Raw genomic sequence first — 21,707 nt, 5'->3', positions numbered from 1 at the left:
ACCCTGTTGCAAAGGCCACACAGTGGGACCTAAACATGCTGAAGGCCTTCTGACCTCCTCCTTTCCAGAAACAGCCTTAAACAGCATATTATGATAAACCATAAAGTCTGGCATACTTCAAAAGTGACCACCAACGAAACACAGGGCTATATCTTTGTATCTACCCAAGATGTTGCATGTTTGCAAGAGAGCTTATGGGATGATCACCAGAGCATTAAAGAGATGGGAAGATCCCTGTTCACATTAAATACAATACTTATGAGCTATTTGGAATAAAAGCAATCTGTTCTGCTGGAAAGCTTCTCTGATTGTATCATCTGGTCCAAATATCTGATTTGCATGAGAGATACTGTATGAGACAATTGTTCCAATGACTAGATGAACATGCTGCAAATTAAGGCCGTTGTTTTTCTATTAGGTTGCTGGTTTAACAGAGACCACCATGGAGGGAAAGCTTTGTTGCAAAAAGAATGAGTACAAATTGGAAAAGTCACAATAGTAAACAGCTGTTTGCTCTAGGGGTGCTCTTGGGTTAGGGGAAACACAGTGTAAAAAAAAAAAATCCTACAAGTGCTATGAAAAATTTGGCTTACAGTGTTTCAGTTTAGAAACTTCTGCTAAACTTTAAGAAGGGTGGTGTGTTTTTTTGTGTTTTCTTTTTTCTTTTTTGAAGAACAGCCTGAAACCTCTTAGTTTCCTGTCTGCCAGCTTATGCCTGGCCAACCTAAGAGAATGATCCTAGCAAACATACCACCAGCAGCCATCTGTTTTCAATGGTTGTGCTAACTGTTTTACATAGGACATGCCAATTTCTGTTCCAGCACAATCTTACAAACATGGCATTATGGTGGAATCGCAGGTAAATTACAATGGTTATTGCAAGCACACGATACATTATGCCATTTGTGCATCCAAGGAAGTTTCCTCCTGCTGGCTCATACAGCTGAAAAATAACGTTCGATGGAGCTGTCCTGAATTTCTTGCTCCTAAAAATCTCCTTGGCACTGTACAGAGATCAAACCATGTCCCCAGAGGTACAATCTAAGACAGACAGAAAAAAGAATAATAGAATCATAGAATTGTTGAATTGGAAGGAACCCCAAGGGTTGGAGATGATAGATAGATAGATGATAGATAGATAGATAGATAGATAGATAGATGATAGATAGATAGATAGATAGATAGATGATAGATAGATAGATAGATAGATAGATAGATAGATAGATAGATAGATAGATAGATAGATGATAGATAGAGATAGATAGATAGATAGATAGATGATAGATAGATAGATAGATAGATAGATAGATAGATAGATAGATAGATAGATAGATAGATGATAGATAGATGATAGATAGATGATAGATAGATAGATGATAGATAGATAGATAGATAGATAGATAGATAGATAGATAGATGATAGATAGATGATAGATAGATAGATAGATGATAGATAGATAGATAGATAGATAGATAGATAGATAGATAGATAGATAGATACCGCATTTTTCGCCCCATAAGATGCACCGGCCCATAGGATGCACCTAGTTTTTTTTGGGGGGGGGAAATAAAGGGGAAAAAATTATTTTTCCCCCAGGTGCGCTGCGCTAATCCCGAAGCTTGGGGCGTGCGGAGCTCAGCATGCCCCAAGCTTCTGGGTGCTGGCAAGGTCTCCGCTAGCAGTGAGAGAGCCACACGGCTCTCCCAGGGCTAGCGGACCACTGCGCTAATCCCGAAGCTTGGGGCGTGCGGAGTTCAGCGCGCCCCAAGCTTCTGGGTGCCGGCAAGCAGTTCGCTAGCCGTGGGAGAGCCGTGCGGCTCTCCCAGGGCTAGCGGAGCGCTGCACTAATCCCGAAGCTTGGGGCGTGCGGAGCTCAGCATGAGTAAGGCAAACCAGAGCAGCACACGGAAATGCCGTTTACCTTCCCGCTGGAGTGGTACCTATTTATCTACTTGCACTTTGACGTGCTTTCAAACTGCTAGGTTGGCAGGAGCAGGGACCGAGCAATGGGAGCTCACCCTGTCGCAGGGATTCAAACCGCTGACCTTCTGATCAGCAGGTCCTAGGCTCTGTGGTTTAACCCACAGTGCCACCCGCATGCCTTTGAGACAGTTAAGCCTATGCTAACCTCGAAGGGTGACGGCCAGTCAGAAATATCTGGAACCCATGCCTGCTGAGGTTATCAATAGCTCTGAGCCCAGGACTCTGAGCTGCTCACTTCAAACCCTGCTTGGGAAGAGATATTGATATTAATTCCCCAGTCAATTCCTGTGGCGTTTCTTAAGCTGAAAGGGTGGCTGCTATTCAGCTATGGCTTCTGGATCCTATCTTCTTCAGTTCCATTTGCTGACAGTGTGAGCCGTCATGAACTGCTGTCACAACACATTTAATGAGATGTTTTATTACTTTATTTCCAGGATGCAGAAAGCCATCCAGAAAGTACATCTGTGTCTGATGGAAGATGGCTGATGAAATCAATCTTCTTATGAACATTGCAAATGGATTGTGTTTGCTAAATGAAGCAGGTTTTATAAAACATCATTCCAGTTCTCTGATAAGAGAGTCCCAATATGATTCTCCCTCCCCCCCTCTCTCTGTGTCTCTCCCTTTCTCTCTCTCTTCTTCTCCCTCTCTCCTCCTCCTCTCTCTCTCTCTCTCCCAACCCCCCTTTCCCAACCTGCTGTTTCTAATCAAATGCTTTCAAAGAGAGAGGTTGAAATCAAAGCTAGCTGACAGTGGCATTTGCCCTGTTGCTTTGGATGAACAATGTTAAAAGGAATTTGTTTTTCTTGAAGCATGGATTTTGACACCTTATCTAAACCCGTCGCTGCCTGCTCATCTGCGTGTTAATTTGTCCTGAGACAGTTGCACTATTGTCCTTTTCAGCCAGCCATTTCCACATTTGTCGTGATATATTTTTGCTTTCACCTTCTTATTTGCAAAGATGTGTTTATTAATGTAAGGTGACCGGAGATGTCAGATTGCATGGGACAGAGGCGTCTTTACACACATTAGCTGAACGTTCTCAGATTTCTGTTCTCTTGATTTTTTTATTCAGCCGTTTAAGAGCTGTGGGAGCGACAGGAAGTCATGCTATGCTGTGTAATCTTGTAATATATTAAGATGGATATTATGGATACTGCTAATATTGATTACATTAAAGCCTGACAGATTGTGAGAACAGTGCCTGTGTAGCTTCACTGTCACATTGCATTAGGAAAAGGGGAAGCAGCTGTCTCTATTTATTCATTCTGTAATCATAGAATCCTAGAATTCTAGAGCTGGAAGGGACCACAACGGTTATCTAGTCCAACCCCCTGAAATGCAGGCCTCTTTTTGTCCAATGTGGGGCTTGAACCCAGGACCCTGAGATTAAGAGTCATTTGTTAAATACCAATTTTTGTTAGTTTTCAATCACAATACAGTGGTGCCTCGCAAGACGAAAAGAATCCGTTCTGTGAGTCTCTTCGTCTAGCGGTTTTTTCGTCTTGCGAAGCAAGCCCATTGAAGGATTAGCGGATTAGCGCTATTAGCGCTATTAGCGGCTTTTAGCGGTTTATCTGCTGATCGGATCAGCTGATAAGCGGCTCAGCGGCTTAGAAAAAGGGGGGGGAGGAAAAACACCCCGCAGGACCTCGCAAGACATTTTGTCTTGCGAAGCAAGCCCATAGGAGATTCGTTTTGCGAAGCACCTCCAAAACGGAAAACTCTTTCGTTTAGCGAGTTTTCTGTCTTGCGAGGCATTCGTCTTGCGGGGCACCACTGTAATCCAATAATAGCCTCATTATTACAATGCTATCATTGTTATAACAATCGTTATCATTTGGCATCATTCAGATGCCAAATTATATAATTTAGATGCCCACCCCCACATGTTAGAATTGTTGGTTTGATGATTTACTTTATTTCCAAAATCTTATTAATATCACTCCAGTCAAAATAACAATCCGTTACACGACAACTGCAATATTTATGACTTCCACACGTATTGGCACATTAAATGATTTATAAACTACAGGTGAAGCATTCAAACTATATCCTTGTTCTTCCTATGTGTGGCAATTATTCTGTGATGTTTCTTCCTGTCCTTGTAAAATATTATGTCTATCTTTTCCCGGCTTTTGCTGTTCTCCATCATGCCTTGGGCGGAGCTGATATTCCACTGTTGTTTCAGAAGTTCTCCATTGCTCCATCCCGTGCTTCATTGTTTTGCAACTTTAACAGCAGCTGCAGAAATCACACTGTCCTAATAAATATCCTGTTTTTTGCTGTTTCTCTCTCAACCTGAGTTTAAGAGTCTCATGCTTTTACCAACTGAGCTATCCTGCCTTTGAATAAAGGACCTTGTATGGTGCTGTGATGGTGTACAGTTAGATGGCAATAACCAAGCCCAGTGATGGCCCCAGGTTTTAGAAGACTCTTGGACAAGTTGCCTTCCGTGGGCCCTCTTCCCTCAGTGAACATCCTTCCTGCTGCTGTTGCTCCTCTTCCTCCCCATTGCTGCCACCTGATGGCTTGCTTGCTAGGCAGAGAGCGAAGGAGCAAGCAGGCAATGGCATCTATTGCTACTTCTTATTCTTCTTGTCTTTTTTTTAGGTTTCTACCCATTTCTCTTTAATCTCTGTCTTTTTTTTACCATTTCAAATATTTATTTATTATTATTGTTGCAATATATATATGAAATCTTTACATAATGATACATATACATTATATTCGTAAATTCACATTTTCACATTTCATTATGTACCAACATTTATCCATTTCTTATTTCTTGCCCTGTGTCTTCCCTCCACCCGTGCGTGACTTCCTTGTTATCATTTTGTAACTTTATTATTGAGATTGTATTTTTGTATCTTAATAATTAAACATTCAATTTTACATATCTGTGTAGCTTAGCTTTGTGAAATCAGTCTATACATATCAATAAATTCTTGTTGGAGCATCTTTTGGTCATGTATTCTTCTACACATTTCCATTCCTGTTTGAGATTTTGATTAGATTGCATTCTAATTGTTGCCGTCATTTTTGCTAATTCAATCATTTCAAAAAAATTATGTTGCCAATCTTTCAGTGTTGGTACTTCTTCTGATTTCCATTTTTTTTGCAATCAATAACCTTGCAACGGCTGTTGCATATAAAAAGATTCTCTTCATGTCTTTGGGGATGTCATTTGTTATAATTCCTAAAAGGAATTTTTCCGGCTTCTTACCAACTGTTGTTTTAAACATTTTTTTCAGATCCTCATGTATATTTCCCCCCAAAAAATTAATTTTATCACATCCCCACCAGACATGATATAAGGATCCCTCTGATACCTTGCATCTCCAACACAGATTCTATGTTAGTTTATAAAGTTTAGCCAGTTTTACAGGGGTTAAGTACCACCTGTAAAACATCTTCATAATGTTTTCTTTGATAGCAATGCATGCGGTAAAATTAATATCTGATTTCCAAAGTTTTCCCCAATGAAATAATAAAATTGCTACTGCTTCTCACAACCACTGTACACTGGGCCAGAGCAAGAGGCAGGTGTACAAGCTTCCAAGTTGCAGTGGTGAAAAAAATAATGGTTGGAAATCTGATGGAAGGTTGCCTTTATTTGTAGCCAAGTTGCTGCTCAGCTTTCTTTTACTAGCAAGCCGAGAAGAAAAGAACTTGGAGCCAAGGAATTATTCTTATTCTTATTCTTATTCTTATTCTTATTCTTATTCTTATTCTTATTCTTATTCACTGGGAGAGCATAAGTAAAATGGAGGCAGGATTTGCTCTCCTGGCAACATCTCTGGAGTGGGGCTTTATTACCATGCCCAAAAGAGTGGTCAATTTAATGCTTTTTTATAATATTTTTTGTTTGTTTTTTTTGTTTTATAATTATTATTTTTTGGGGGGGTGTTCTCGAAGCTACCAGCATGAGTTTGACCAAACTGCGGGAGGCAGTGGAGGACAGAAGTGCCTGGTGTGCTCTGGTCCATGGGGTCACAAAGAGTCGGACATGACTAAACGACTAAACAACAACAACATAATGATTTTTATTTGGTTTTACAAATATTGATTTATAACAATCCAAGTTATGTATACATATTTAGAAATTTCTCCAAATCTCTGGACTTCCCACCTTCCCCTGCATGGGTCCTATTGTACAACCTCTTAACTGCATATTTTTCGACAATCCATATTTTGTATCTTTCCATCTTGTCCATAATAGTCGTTACATTACAAATGTTATTAAATTCCTGCTAGTATTTTCATCTGTTTACAGTGATCTTCTAGATAAATTACATTCCTCCACCCCCCCCAGCCCATTCTTTATTGAAGTTTAGGTCTTCTTGGTTCCTGAGTCAGTTTAGCCATTTCAGCATAATCCAACAGCTTGATTTGCCATTCCTCTCTGGCAGGGACAATTTAATGTGAACCCAAAATGATGTATGATTGAAGTTTAGTGAAAATGTACAGATTGTGAAATGTGGATAAATGTGACAATCAGGGCTGCCAACTTGATGAAAATATGGGGTGGGGCAGAGAAGACACAATCGGTCACAGGTTGCAGCACTCACACACACCATTTGAATGGCAATGTCTATCAACTTAAGGGGAAGGGGAAGGAACCTTGGTCGCTGGGTGTGGGCTCCTAAGCAGACAATACTATATCTTCATACTCTATGCATGGCTCCTGAAAACATCTTCAAATCAGGCTGCCAACCATGTGCCTTTTGCTGCATAGCTCTCTGCAATGTTAAAAAGCGACTGTTTGCTTCAGGGCATTTTAAAATAAACAGTTGTCAGCCTCTGGGGTACAAGGAGTTTAGGCGTTCCGAAGAAATGTCAACAGCATCCATCCATTCTCGTGGTGTTGGTTTGCAATGTTAATTCGTTTTGAGGTCAAACCTGCAACATCTTGGGTAGGTCTGTAGTCTAGCAAGACCATAGAATCATAGAATCATAGAATCATAGAGTTGGAAGAGACCACAAGGGCCATCGAGTCCAACCCCCTGCCAAGCAGGAAACACCATCAGAGCACTCCTGACATATGGTTGTCAAGCCTCTGCTTAAAGACCTCCAAAGAAGGAGACTCCACCACACTCCTTGGCAGCAAATTCCACTGTCGAACAGCTCTCACTGTCAGGAAGTTCTTCCTAATGTTTAGGTGGAATCTTCTTTCTTGTAGTTTGGATCCATTGCTCCGTGTCCGCTTCTCCGGAGCAGCAGAAAACAACCTTTCTCCCTCCTCCATGTGACATCCTTTTATATATTTGAACATGGCTATCATATCACCCCTTAACCTCCTCTTCTCCAGGCTAAAGACCAGCCCCTTTCTGCTTTCTTGAACCTGAGAAGCAGGGCTGCCAACAACCTGATCGACGAAATTGTGGTGGGCAGCCACAGGGGCCTAGACGGGGAATCAGAAAGGGGGGGCAGATGATGATGATACCTTTATTGTCATTGTACAACCTGTGTGCAATGAAATTAAATGAGCCTTCCCCCCAAAAAAAAACACTCAATCTCTTATCGAACAACACACCACCTCACAAGTCAATTTCACTATGTTATTTTTCGTTCAACAGCCTAACAACCCACAGATAGCAGCTATTTTTTAGCCTGTTGGTATGGCTGATTATATTTCTTTATCTCCTGCCTGAGAGTAGAAGATTAAAGAGGTGATGGCCGGGGTGTGAGTCATCCCTGAGAATTTTTCTGGCTCTCCTAAGGCAACGATCCCTTGCGATGTCATCTAGCGGACTTGAGGAACAGCTCATGATATCATGTGCTGTATTCACCACCCTCTGTAGAGACTTTCTGTCCATGGCTGTCAGGTCAGCATACCACACTGTGATACAATATGAAAGGACACTTTCTATTGTGGACCGGTAAAAGGAGTTCATCAGTTGTTGTTTAACATTATTCTTTCGCAAGACCCTGAGGAAATGGAGTTTCTGTTGGGCCTTTCTGACCACCTGAGTTATGTTGATTTTCCAAGTGAGATCTTCACTAAGGTAAACTCCCAGGAATTTAAAGGAGGAGACTCTCTCCACACAGCCCCCCCCCCGATATACAACGGGGCAGGTTCCCCTCTCTTCCTCCGGAAGTCCAACACCATCTCCTTTGTCTTACTAATATTTAGGTGCAAAAGGGCTGAAGGTACTAAAAGGAGGTAATGCAGACTACTATTCTGCAGTTAATATTGTTTTTATTATGGTAGCTTAAGCAGAATTTGGGAAAAGTGCAAAGAAACCACAGAGAAGATAGAGGAACAGGAGAGCTGCCGATACATCGCAGTTGCTGGTACATCTAAATAGGTAGCAAGCCTATCAGCTTAGCTTGCTTGTCTCTTGCTATGTTTACTATGGGAGTGATGTGCAAACCAGGGCTCTACAAAAGCCCAATTGGAATGAATAGAGCATGTGCAGCAGCCGTGCTTGACAGGTTGAGCTCACTGTGTTAATGCTTCCCCGAGTTGTCAGTTACATAATACACTGCAAAGCCGATCAGTTCACAACCTCACATTTTTGGGGGAAATGTTTCACATGCTGTGGTTCAGCAAAGGGGATTTTCATCTGTCTGTTAACAGCCACCAAGAACAGCTTGTGTCCCTGTCAGAAAGATGGATGTTAGAGAAATTCTGGCCCTGATTTCGGCAGATTAACTCAAGGTCCTGAGTGCATTATATTTATTCAAAGTCTCTCTCTATCTCTTGTTCCCTTTTTTAAAGCAAAAGTTAATTCTCAGTAGCACAATTAACAGTGCTGAATCTTTCTTTTAACTGACTCTCAATGGGAAAAAATCATTCTCCTCCCACCCTCATTTGAGAAACTGCCTGCTTAATTTAGAGAAGACAGCAACTGGGAGTTAATGGGCTGGGACCACCTTTCATATCGTGGACGTAAATTGTACAAATTATTTGCAGGGCTGTAGAACATAGAGGCTGGGGATAAATACCATATAAAGTGAAGGCTCACTGTGCATTCTTCAGCTGCCATCACACCTGAAGTGTAACAAGGGTTCCTGCTCATCTGTCTTGCCCAGGTCCGCTTTCACCCTCAAACCTGCCACCATCTCCTCTGCCTAGGGAAAGTTAATAAAGTGGCCCCATGAAAACCTGGTTCTGAAGCACTTTCTAATCTGCCCCCAGACAGAAGATAACAGGGAAGAGGACGATGCCATAAGGAGAAAGGGAGCAGGTGGGAAGGCCTATTGAGTTCATAAGTTACAAATTATTATTATTATTATTATTATTATTATTATTATTATTATTATTTAGTACCCCGCCTATCTGGCTGGGTTTCCCCAGCCACTCTGGGCGGCTTCCAACAGAGACAAAAAATACACTAAAATGTCGCACATTAAAAACTTCCCTGATTAGGGCTGCCTTCAGATGTCTTCTGAATGTCAGGTAGTTGTTTATCTCTTTGACATCTGATGGGAGGGCGTTCCACAGGGCGGGTGCCACTACCAAGAAGGCCCTCTGCCTGGTTCCCTGTAGCTTTGCTTCTTGCAGTGAGGGAACCGCCAAAAGGCCCTCGGCGCTGGACCTCAGTGTTCAGGCTGAATGATGGGGGTGGAGACGCTCCTTCAGGTATACTGGGCCGAGGCCGTTTAGGGCTTTAAAGGTCAGCACCAACACTTTGAATTGTGCTCAGAAACGTACTGGGAGCCAATGTAGGTCTTTCAAGACTGGTGTTATGTGGTCTTGGCGGCTGCCCCCAGTCACCAGTATAGCTGCCATATTCTGGATTAGTTGTAGTTTCAGGGTCACCTTCAAAGGTAGCCCCACAGTTACATCTTACAGTTCGTGCAATCTCACTTTGGTATGTTTCCAGAACAACTTCAGGACGGCATCAGACATCACACGCAGACACATGTAAGGATTCCCCAATGGCTGTTTTTAAACTGCGAAAGCTATGTTTGAATGGACAACTGGGATTTGAATACGGGAAGCTGCCTTGTACTGAATCGCACCATTGGTTAAACTTTTTAAAGCAAGCAGGGACAGAAGCTGCTCGCCACAACCTTAAGAGAGGCTGGAAATGTTTATAGTCTTGCTTATATGTGTTTTTCTACCTTAAGACTGGGCCCTGCTCTCTTCCCAAACATCTGAGGGGAGAAAACAATGGCAGCCAGAGCAGCAACAGCAATCTTCCGCCAGATTTGTTTTGTCTAATGCGCCATTTAGAGGCCTTTCGCACATCCGTCCAAACATTTCCCAAGGATTTCTCCCTTGTTTTGCCAAACAGCATTATACATCTGCGTGACCCCATTAGCCAGCCGTCATGTCCCCATATTTGCGAGATATATAAGAAGCTGCTGTTGCCAAAGGTGCCATTTCGCGAGCCATTTGTCCTTCTCCTTCACGAAATCTGCTTTCTCCGTGCCCAAAGGCTGCACATTCAGTCCCTTCCATTCCAGCACTGCCTCTGGAGCTGGGCACAAAAGTTTCCACTGTGTAATACAGAGCAGGTACATCTGTTCCTGATGTACATTGTCAAAACGGAGCCTTGCTTTTTAATATTCTTGCTATGTAGCTAATCACTTCCAGCCCCTTTTCTTACTTCTCTGCCTTGATCAGAGTTTACACAAGCCCTCCAAGTTATAAGTCCCCCAAGTTTCATTAAAATCCTGTTTACTCCTTCTCTCGGTGCATTAATGAAGATATTAAACGCTACTGGCTCCAGCCTGCATCTCTGTGTTTCTCACTGCACGAGCTTTAGGTTTGTTTGTCTCCCGATTCTTAATATTCAAGGATATTTAAAAACTTGATTAGTTTTTAAGACTTCTTCTACTGATGTTGGAGACTCCATAGCTGCCATTATCCTTGACCATTGGCCATGCTGGCTTTAGCGCATAGGAGTTGCATTCCAAAACATCTATAATAAGAATAACAATAATTTTATTATTTGTACCCCACCCATATGACTGGGTTGTCCCAGTCGCTCTGGGCAGCTTAGAGGGTGCTAAGTTGGGGAAGGCTGCCATAGGAGTTCATGTTTAAAGTTCTCAGCTAGCACAAATCACTTCACTCAGTAGTTTGTGTTAAGTTGTGGATGAACATATCAGATGACACAGCGATTCTTCAAACAGCTCTTGTTTACTCACAGGCCAGAACAGAACTGAACTGAAGGGTTCAGCCAGCCTGCTTATATAGAGCTCCGCTACAACGCAACCGTAACAACTTTCTGTAACTCTCCAATCACGGAACGTCACTTTTGATCCCTTATTTGCATATGTGAACCTGAGTAAAAACTATCTACAGTATCCCCCTGCTGGCCCAGGGTGAGAACTTCAGTACATAACAGTTTGGGAGATTATAGCCAATTAGGGGGTTGCCTCTAAGCAGAAGCACTAGAAACAGGGGTGATGTTTGTTCAGTGGTATGCCACCCCTGAGACACCACAATTGAGCTGCTGCCTCTGTAATGCACAAGACAGGGCCGAGGAAAGGAAGAACAGAAAGATCAACCCAACATGGTTAACATTTTCAAAGGAGCAAATAATAACCCACCATCAACTGAGCATAGACTACTTTCCCACTGGTTAGACACACATGTCCAATTCTGGGCACCATAATTTAAGAAGTGGAACGTGTGCAGAGGAGGACAACCAAGATGATCAAAGGTCTGGAAGCCAAGCCTTATGAGGAATGGTTGAAAGAGCTGGGCATGTTTAGCCTGGAAAAGAGAAGACTGAGAGCAGATATGATTGATTAAACTGATGGAATATGTGCAGCTTGCAGACCTGACATAGAATAAGAGAACAAGAAGTATGTACATTTAATGATTGGAAAATGTTTATTGAATATATTGTGGGGGGGGGGAACTGTGTACACTTAAAAACATTGACAGCATTAAGATAAATTCAACAGCGTAAATAAGTCTTAGTGGATGCAATAATGGAATATCGAATGGTTTGGTTAATATAAAATATGCAGGGATTTATGCTATGCAAAATGAACCATGGAAGGAGAAGAAGGAAAGTCACTGATATTTTAAGGTTGTTTAAATGAATATTCTAAATTATAAAACAGAAAATCTAAGAAAAATTATAGAAAGAGAGAGAGCAGATATGAAGGCCATCTTCAGATATCTCCAGGACTATCATGTGGAAGAGGGAACAAGCTTGTTTTCTCCTGCTCTGGAGGGTAGGACTTGAACCAATGGCTTCAAGTTACAAGAAAGGGGATTTTGACTAAACGTCAGGAAGAACTTACTGACTTTAAAAACTGTTCAGCAGTGGAAACGTTTCACCTGGGAGGTGGTGGCCTTGCCGTCCTTGGAGGTTTTCAAGCAGAGGTTGAGTGGCCATCTGACATGGATGCTTGAGCTGAGATTCCTGCATTCCAGGGGGTTGGACTAGATGACCCTTGGGGTCCCTTCCAACTACAATTCTATGATTCTTTATCGCCAGTACAGTAAAGCTTATTTCAGGCATATCTGTATGAAAGTATAACTGCTGTTTAAATTGGGCAGGAGCCCTTCACAGGCTGTATTTGACCCATAAATTTCCAGTGGCTGACTACTGATGATAATTAACAAGTAAACTCAGGATAAAAGGTAAAAGTAAAGGTACCCCTGCCCGTACGGGCCAGTCTTGACAGACTCTAGGGTTGTGCGCCCATCTCACTCAAGAGGCCGGGGGCCAGCGCTGTCCGGAGACACTTCCGGGTCACGTGGCCAGCGTGACATCGCTGCCCTGGCGAGCCAGAGCCGCACACGGAAACGCCGTTTACCTTCCCGCTATAAAGCGGTCCCTATTTATCTACTTGCACCCGAGGGTGCTTTCGAACTGCTAGGTTGGCAGGCGCTGGGACCGAACAACGGGAGCGCACCCCGCCGCGGGGATTCGAACCGCCGACCTTTCGATCGGCAAGCCCTAGGCGCTGAGGCTTTTACCCACAGCACCACCCGCGTCCCTAAACTCAGGATAGCCACCCCAAATAAACCAGGGGCCTCTTGTTTTGCAGGGAAGTAATTTATATTTTGGTTAGCAATTATTATTTTTCTATTGCTTTTCATTGATGCTGCAATAACTAGTGCCATTCTTTCATGTGGGCAATAAGATGCAAAACAGGATGGAGGTTAAGTTCCTTTAACAGCAATGCAGTCAATGGAGTTTCATCATACAGCTGGACCTGCCAATTTCCCTCTTCAACACAACTATTAACCAGGCAGGAACCCTCTATAACTTCATGCCTGCAGACTGCACCAGACATCCAGAAGGACATGTTTTCTCAGCTCTCTTAGGAGGACAATTCACTGCTAACTTACACTGAGGAAGCTGCCTCTTGTTGTAAGTTGTCTTCTCCAACAGAGTTCTCTCCAAATGTCCTGCACTACAACTCCCATTGGCCATGTTGGCAGGGTCTGGGGGATGCCAAGTCTGGAGGGCTAAATCTAAACAAATTTTGAGTGTGCAAGCAGCACAATGCAGGGAACTATGTTGGGCAGCGACGTGCCAAACTAATCCCAACATCTTCTTTCCCTGACCTTCCTGCACTGAACAGGGAGCTCTGAATCTAAGCTTTGTATACATGAACACTGCTTAGATGCCTGTGCAAAGCCTGGATAATTCAAGGTTCCTAATTGTGGAGGCTTCTAACTATGTGCATTTGGATGCAGCTAGGAGTTTCCTTCAGGTCTTCTCTTTTAACATTGGAAGGTCTCCTGTGGGGACAGAGTTTTTGCAAGCATGGCTCATTTCTGCTGTCTTCAGACATTTGCATTGAACATCTAAGGAGGGCTCATAGAGTGAACTAATAAGACCACTGTGATATAAACCTGGCAGGAGTGTCAAGGGGTGTCGTTTTTACTGACATTTATCAAAAACATGCAACAATGACATTAAAAAGCATCAAGACTTTTAATTCCTCATAGTGATGAATTAATTACCTGATTTGTTTGTGTTGGCAGGGGGAAAAATAGCACGCACAAATATTATACTCTGAGATCGCTTCTTATTCAGTAATTGTTTTTCAAACCACAGCAGCTCAGCTTCTTGATAAAAGATTGGGTAATATTTACCAGAATAAATATAGTAATTGAACTGGGAAGATTGATTTTTTATGTCAATATAATACCATGAGACTGGAAAGCCACCAGCTTATTTATTTCATACACCAGCTGGATGGGATTAAGTTCAACAAAGTGGGAAATATCTCAAAGTATATGTGAGGAGGGGAATGCTATGGCAATTAATTGTCAATGTATCTTCACATTAAAATTCAGTCATTACATGTAAACTATAAACACCAGTTAAAATTTAATTCTCTTTAAAGTTTCTGAAAGAAACCAGAACTACATCTATTTAAATGGACAGAGATTACTTATATCCTTATTTTATTTTCTAATTTACTAGCAGTTTCTTTTTAATCTAGTGGTGTTTTGAGAGTTTTAGCAGATGGCTGGGATTTTACATAAGCTGTCGTGGCTTGCTTGTCGTGGCCCTTTCTGAAAATAAAAAATAAAACTTGCTTGGATTAAATTAATCAAACGTTAAATAAAGGAGTCAGACCTAAACCTTGTTCTTTCTGAATTTCAAAGCACATGCAAATAAGAGAAAGGGGTCCTTCATTCCAACATCACGTTTCCAGCCCACATGAGTCGGCAAGGCTATAGCACATGCTCAGAAACGTAGCGTTGTCTCACAGCTTACTACATGCTGACATCTTCTCAGGCTAGGATAAACTCAGGGGAATTCAGAAAATAAAATAAAATGGTGATCACTGAAAGAACTGAGCCCCACCACTTGTTCAGATGAATACAGTGGTACCTCGGGTTACATACGCTTCAGGTTACAGACTCTGCTAACCCAGAAATATTACCTCAGGTTAAGAACTTTGCTTCAGGATGAGAACAGAAATCGTGCAGTTGTGGTGCAGCGGCAGCAGGAGGCCCCACTAGCTAAAGTGGTGCTTCAGGTTAAGAACAGTTTCAGGTTAAGAACAGACCTCTGGAACGAATTAAGTTCTTAACCTGAGGTACCACTGTACTCTGATTTTTAGAGAACAGTGAGATGGCATATTGGCACCTCTCGAATTCCACTGAGCAGTGAGTTCGAGTCGCCATAAGTCAAGGACACCAAACTAGAAGAGAACCGCCACACAGAGGCACCCCAAAAGTATTACCAGACAAGTCTGCTGGGCCAGAGCCCTTCTGAGCAGAGGATGTGCCACTGTTATCCTTGGACTTGCGGGTGACCCAGTGAGACTGGAAGCTCCCCCACTTAGTAGAGTGCGCTGTGCTCCTATGCTTAAAGCGGAACCTCCCATTGTTTGCAGGGCTAACAATTTAGAAGCTGCTGCTGCTGTATGGCATAGGGAGCAGCATTGTAAACATGTGCCCAATCCAGAGAGCGCGAGAGCACATTCGTGGTGCTCTGAGTCTCTTTTTCGTGCACATCTGATTGGGCCTACCATTGGCTGAGGTTCTGGCAACTCTGTTCACATCTCATTCTTTCACCTATTTCTCTTGTCCCCACCCCCACCCCCGTTCCTCTCTTTATATCCCCCAGAGCTCAATTCCAGGTTATTTATTTTTCTCAGACTTAGGTCTGCATGGTTTCCTTGATGAACTGGGCCAGGGGGGCTGGGCGGACGACGGACCTTTGCCCCTCCAAATGTTGCTCAACACTCATCAGTCCTGGATGCTGGCCATGCTTGCTGGGGCTGATAGGAGTTTCAGTTCAGCAATCTTTGGAGGACCATAGTTTCCTCACTCAGGGCCATCTTACCCATAGGCGCTAGGGGTGCGGGCTCTCAGGGGCGCCAGGTCGAGAGACTGGGGCCCGAGAGTTGAGTCCGGGGAAGAACACCCCCACCGTTCAGAGCGCTGTGGGGGGCTTTTCTGCTGCAGGCGGCTCTCCACCTCAACCCCCTGCCCTCCTGCCCAGCGTCTGACGACAGAGTCGTCGTCAAAGTCTTAAGGTGCCACGGCGCCGTGGGACTAAAGCGAGTGGGTGCTCTGGGTCCCCGGACAGGCTTTCACAAGCCGCCTGCAGAGGCTTGCCACTTGGGTGCCCGGCGGCCACCAGCCTAAACTTCCCTCCTTCCTTTTCTCTGCCTTCCAAATTTTAGGTGCCTTGCTGGAGACAGAGGGCAACATGTGAGCAGGTGTGCTGGTCCTGTGGGTTAACCGTGAGGTGAAGTCCGCGTCCAGTCCGAGGTCGAGGGTGCAGTATGGAGGCAGTCCATCAAAGCTGAAGCGGGGTCCAAGGCAGGGAGTTGGGTGAGGTCAGGAGCTCCGGCAGAAAAGAAGGAAAAGGTGCAGGCAGGAACTGGCTACCAACAATGTTGCTCCCGCAACTTGGGACTGGGGCTGGCTGGCTTTTCTCTGCCCTGAGGCATAGGGCAGCCTCGGTCCACAGGTGACTTGCCTCTCCTGGCCTGGAGGCGAGCACTCCTCCTGCGGGAACTTAGTTCCCTCCGCCTCTCTGCCCCGAGCCTCTGCAGCTCAGGAGAGGCTGGAGGGTTACCGGACCCAGAGGCAACCTCAGCTTCCCCTGACGGGGCTGAGAGTAGAGCACCTGCAGGCAATGGGTCCTCCATCACCTCAGGAGCCAGAGCAGACTCAGCTGATGCCTGCACCTGAGGATCCAGCACAGGTGAGGACCCTTCAGGCTCAGGCCCCAGCCCCGGCTCAGCTGGTTCTGGAGGCGGGGACTCCTGTGCAGGCTGGGATCCCTCAGGTTCAGTATCCAAGTCCGAATCCCAGGCCATCACACCAGAGAGGGCAACGCAGGTGACAAAGAAATCAGCTGGCCATTTTATTTGATTTGTAACCTCCATCTCTTTCACCAACACCTAGCATCTGACCGAGCTCCGGCCACAGCAGCTCCATCCAGAAGCCGGTGTGTGGGTGTGTGTGTGTGTGTACGCCGGTCGGACTTTTGCACCCCGGCGCCGCGTATGCTGAAGACAGCCCTGTCCCCACCCCTACTTAGAAGTATTACTTGAGTTTGCTTCTACAGTTGATCCAGTCTTGAAAACCAAGAACCCCTTTTCATTTTTCTCCCGAACTATTCAAAATGAATGATCAAGCCTCTGGATATTAATTGCTATGGATATGAATCATCTCCTTGGCTCGGGGGTCAAAATAAGGATATCCTACCATACCCTCCAACATTTCTCCGATGAAAATAGGGACGTCCTAAGGAGAAACTGGACCTCCCAGGATCAACACCACCACCCCTTAAGGCTCTGAATCATTCAGCAATGGCTCTAGGTACACTCCATTCTGAGACTAGCGCATGGACTTCTCATACACATTGCTGCAAGGAATATTGATGAAGACCAGGGAGGTTTACATGGCACCTTCATTATACACTTTTAGGCGCCAGGCAAAAATGTCTCTGGCTGATTGACATCCGATGCCTTTTAAAAATGTGTTGGGGAATGGGGGATTATTGGGTTCTTGTTTTATTTTCATTATGTATTTGTGTTTATAATATAATACAGTGGTACTTTGTATCCATTCCGGAGGTCCGTTCTTAAACCAAAGCATTTTTAAACCAAGGCATGCTTTCCCATAGCAGCAGGGGACTCAATTTACAAATGGAACACACTCAACAGGAAGCGGAACATGTTCTGCTTCCAAGGCAAAGTTCACAAACCAAAACACCTACAGTAGTACCTCGCATTAAGAACTTTGCCCCAGGATGAGAACAGAAAATGTGCGCTGCCGACGCAGCAGCAGCAGGAGGTCCCATTAGCTAAAGTGGTACCTCAGGCTAAGAACGGTTTAAGGTTAAAAACGGACCTCCAGAACAAATTAAGTTCGTAACCAGAGGTACCACTGTACTTCTGGGTTTGCAGCATTCTTAATCCAAGTTGTTCATAAACTAAGCTACAGATTGTGTATCTGAAGAAGTGTGCATGCACACGAAAGCTCATACCAAGAACTAACTTAGTTGGTCTTTAAGGTGCTACTGGAAGGAATTTTTTTATTTTGAATATAAACTAAGCTGTTCTTAAACCAAGGTACCACTGTATTATTATTATAATATAATATAATATAATATAATATAATATAATATAATATAATATAACATAATAATAATATCTAATATAATACTACAAACTTGCAGTTTTTAATGTGAAGTCTATGCCATTCTTTCTAAAGCCTGCTTTTCACATCTACCAGATTAAATTTATGTTCCAAACCATTAGAATGGGACCATTTTTATGTCTTGCTCTGACACAGGAACATACTTAGTTGGAAGAATTGTGTATATGTTATTTCCTTTGTTAACTGCATTGCCTTCTTAATTTTCTTGTTATTTCCTGGATTTGGCATGGCATTAGTGTATATTTTTACTGTGTAAAGCACTACACGTGATTAAAGATTAACTTCCATAGAATTCCTTTTGATTTAGAGCCTTGAAAGCCATTGTATGTAACAATAGTCACAAATCCCTTCAAAACATTGTCAGAAAGATTTCAGACTGATATTAATCTGATCCTGAATAAAATTGTTTAAACTTGCGCGTACAGTGTTTCCCCTGCCCTTAATCCAAGGTTTAGCTAACCCAATCTGAAATGGATTAAAATACTTTATTTTACTTATGGAAATCTTGGCAGAAGTAATTGTAGTTGACCCTGTTTGCACTGACCTGTCTTTAGAAAGCCATCTCTGATCTGATGGCAGATCAGAAATGGGATAAAGATACTTGGTCAGCAAAGAAAGCTTCAGTTGCTTCTACATTCTTAAAAAAATGGATTACTTGGTCTGACTATTGTTGGGCCTGAAGATTTATTGATTTACCTTTATTGATGCATACATGCATACCATGATGTGAACTATTTGACCTATAATGAAATTTCATAACTAATATGTGAGTCACCAACATAGTGTCATCTAGTTGTTGTGAACAACAACTTCCATAAGCACCAACCAATGGGGAGGAATTATGGGAGTACAGTTGTACCTTGGCTCCTGAATGCCTTGTGAGTCGAAGGTTTTGGCTCCCGAACACTGCAAAAGTGAGTGTTCCGGTTTGTGAACCTTCTTTCGAACCTGAATGTCCGACGTGGCTTACGATTGGCTGCAGGAGCTTCCTGCAGCCAATCAGAAGCCACACCTTGGTTTCCGAATATTTTGGAAGTCAAACGGACTTCCGGAACGGATTCCATTTGACTTCTGAGGTACTACTGTAGTAGCATCAAGAAGGCACTACATTGACTACTCCTGATATAAGAGCACAATGCTCCTTTTGTATACCGTATTTTTTGCTCTATAAGTCTCACTTTTCCCCTCCTAAAAAGTAAGGGGAAATGTGTGTGCGTCTTATGGAGGGAATGCAGGCTGCGCAGCTATCACAGAAGCCAGAAGAGCAAGAAGAATTGCTGCTTTCACTGAGCAGCGATCCCTCTTGCTGTTCTGGCTTCTGAGATTCAGAATATTTTTTTCTTGTTTTCCTCCTCCAAAAACTAGGTGCATCTTGTGGTCTGGTGTGTCTTATAGTGTGACAAATATGGTATATACTGTTCTTTCTATCTGAAACTGAAAGCAGTTTAGCACCAATGAAATCCTTAGTACAATTAATGCCATTAATCCTAATTTCATGATACTGTACGGTATTTTGGTTCATCTGTCACTTTGGCGAAAGAAGTAAGAAGTGTGTCCTATTTGAACACTACGATTACCGCGCATGACAAATCCTTCAGCACACAGAAAAATGGAATGTACCCTATTAAGAAAATTCCATAGGAGCGACCATTTAGCATACTTGAAAAATGGCTAATTTGGTGTCATCCAGATATAGAGCGCTTCCAAAATATTTCCAAATCATCACATGCCATGAAAGCACTCATAATTACATTAGCACTTCTGTAGCAACCATAGAGGCCCTTGCTCTTCTGTTCTCAGGTTGCCAGAATTTGTGATATAAACCAGAATGAACTGGGGGTACTGGTCCCTCTAGGCAATGTTCTTTTACTATAGTTTCATAACTGTAAACATGACAATTTTTTTCTGCTAATGTCAACACTCCAGGCCATTTTCAAGTGAATGCCTTTACTTCTTCTTCTTTTTAAAAAATATGTACTCTACACCAGTGTTTCTCAACCTTTTTCTGACTGTGACCCCCCTGTCCTACGGGCAGAAAGGTAGCCATTTAAATGTTTTGTTGATAAATGGAACATATTTTATTTATAATTTTTTACAATTTATACAAATGCAATCGCACAAAAACTTATACATTAAGTATTTCTCGATCAATGTGATCCTTGTGCTTGATGACCTGAAACAAGCATATATATATATATATACACACACACACACACACACACACACACACAGTGGTACCTCGCAAGATGAATGCCTCGCAAGACGAAAGTTTTCCGCTTTTTTAGTCGTTCCGCAAGACGAATCTCCCTATAGGCTTGCTTTGCAAGACGAAACGTCTTGCGAGTTCTTGCGAGTTTGTTTCCTTTTTCTTAAAGCCGCTAAGCCGTTAATAGCCACTAAGCCGCTAAGCCGTTAATAGCCGCTAAGCCGCTAATAGCCGTGCTTCGCAAGACGAAAAAACCGCAAGACGAAGAGACTCGCGGAACGGATTAATTTCGTCTTGCGAGGCACCACTGTATATATATCCAGTTCTTTTGCCGTGAGGCATAACCGAAGAGCACCTCTGTCCATCATGTTAAGGTGATTCCGCGTTAGGCTGAGTAAATAATTCACACGACTGAATCCTGATTCTACGAAATATGAAGTAGGAAATGCCATGAAAAATAATGTTGCTTTATCCCAAAGCTGCGGAAACTTTTTAGATATTGTACTCTTTATCCAAAAATGGTCTGCAGCATTCTCTTACCTGTTTTGTTTTCTTTTCTCAGCCCCTTTTTCACTTCTCACTTCCTTCTGTGCCCCCCTCCGTCTCATGCTGTGGCCTCCCATTTACACAGTTTTCACCTATGGCCCCCATAGAATATCCTGGAGGCCCTCGGGGGCCATATAGATCCTGGTTGGGAAACGCTGGTCTACATCCTTAGGGGCTTAATCCAGCCAAAACAAAGAATTCGAAGTTTGATTTGTTTCAATAAATAGCTAACAAAATTCCTTTCTTATCAGCAGCCCACACATCTTTTAGTCATAATTTTAAGTGTGTACCTAAAAATGCACTACATGAACTCAGCAAATACAAATTTGTGTATCACACAAATGCAATCAGTGAGTTGTGATTGGTTGCAGGTCCCAGTTGTTTATATGGTTGATAAACCAGGATTTAATTCTGCTTAATATGTGAAATTTGCACAAATTACATTAGAGATCACAGTGCATTTTAAGGGTCTTTAAAAATTAAATAATCTGGTATAGGCTTAAATTTACGTAGCAAAATATCCCTGCGTTAAGCTGCTTTCCCAAGGGGAAATCTGAAAACCCATAGCATATTAACCTAAATGAATGTAATTAACTGCATTACCGGTATCCTATTAATAGTTTTTATTCCAAAGTCTTATAGACCTGCTTGCATCATTATGCTCAGAACTCAGGTTTAATTTAGTGTTAGAGCTGAATATGCTTGATTGGAACAATTTTCAAGTCACACAAATCTCAGTGAAATGTGCAGATGTCAAAAAACAAAGAGGCTTCAATGAATTGACTTACTGCGAGCAGATATTGGTCATAAAGGCTCCTGTTGATCTTCTCTTAAAGAATATATATAATTCTGAGTATTTTGAAGCATAGCAATACTGAAGAAATGTAAATAGCAGGAGGATATTG

Source organism: Podarcis vaucheri (assembly GCF_965113315.1).
Source record: "Podarcis vaucheri genome assembly, chromosome: 11".
Lineage (NCBI taxonomy): Eukaryota > Metazoa > Chordata > Lepidosauria > Squamata > Lacertidae > Podarcis > Podarcis vaucheri.
The sequence above is the reverse complement of the archived record's forward strand: the minus strand, read 5'-3'. Positions refer to the sequence as shown.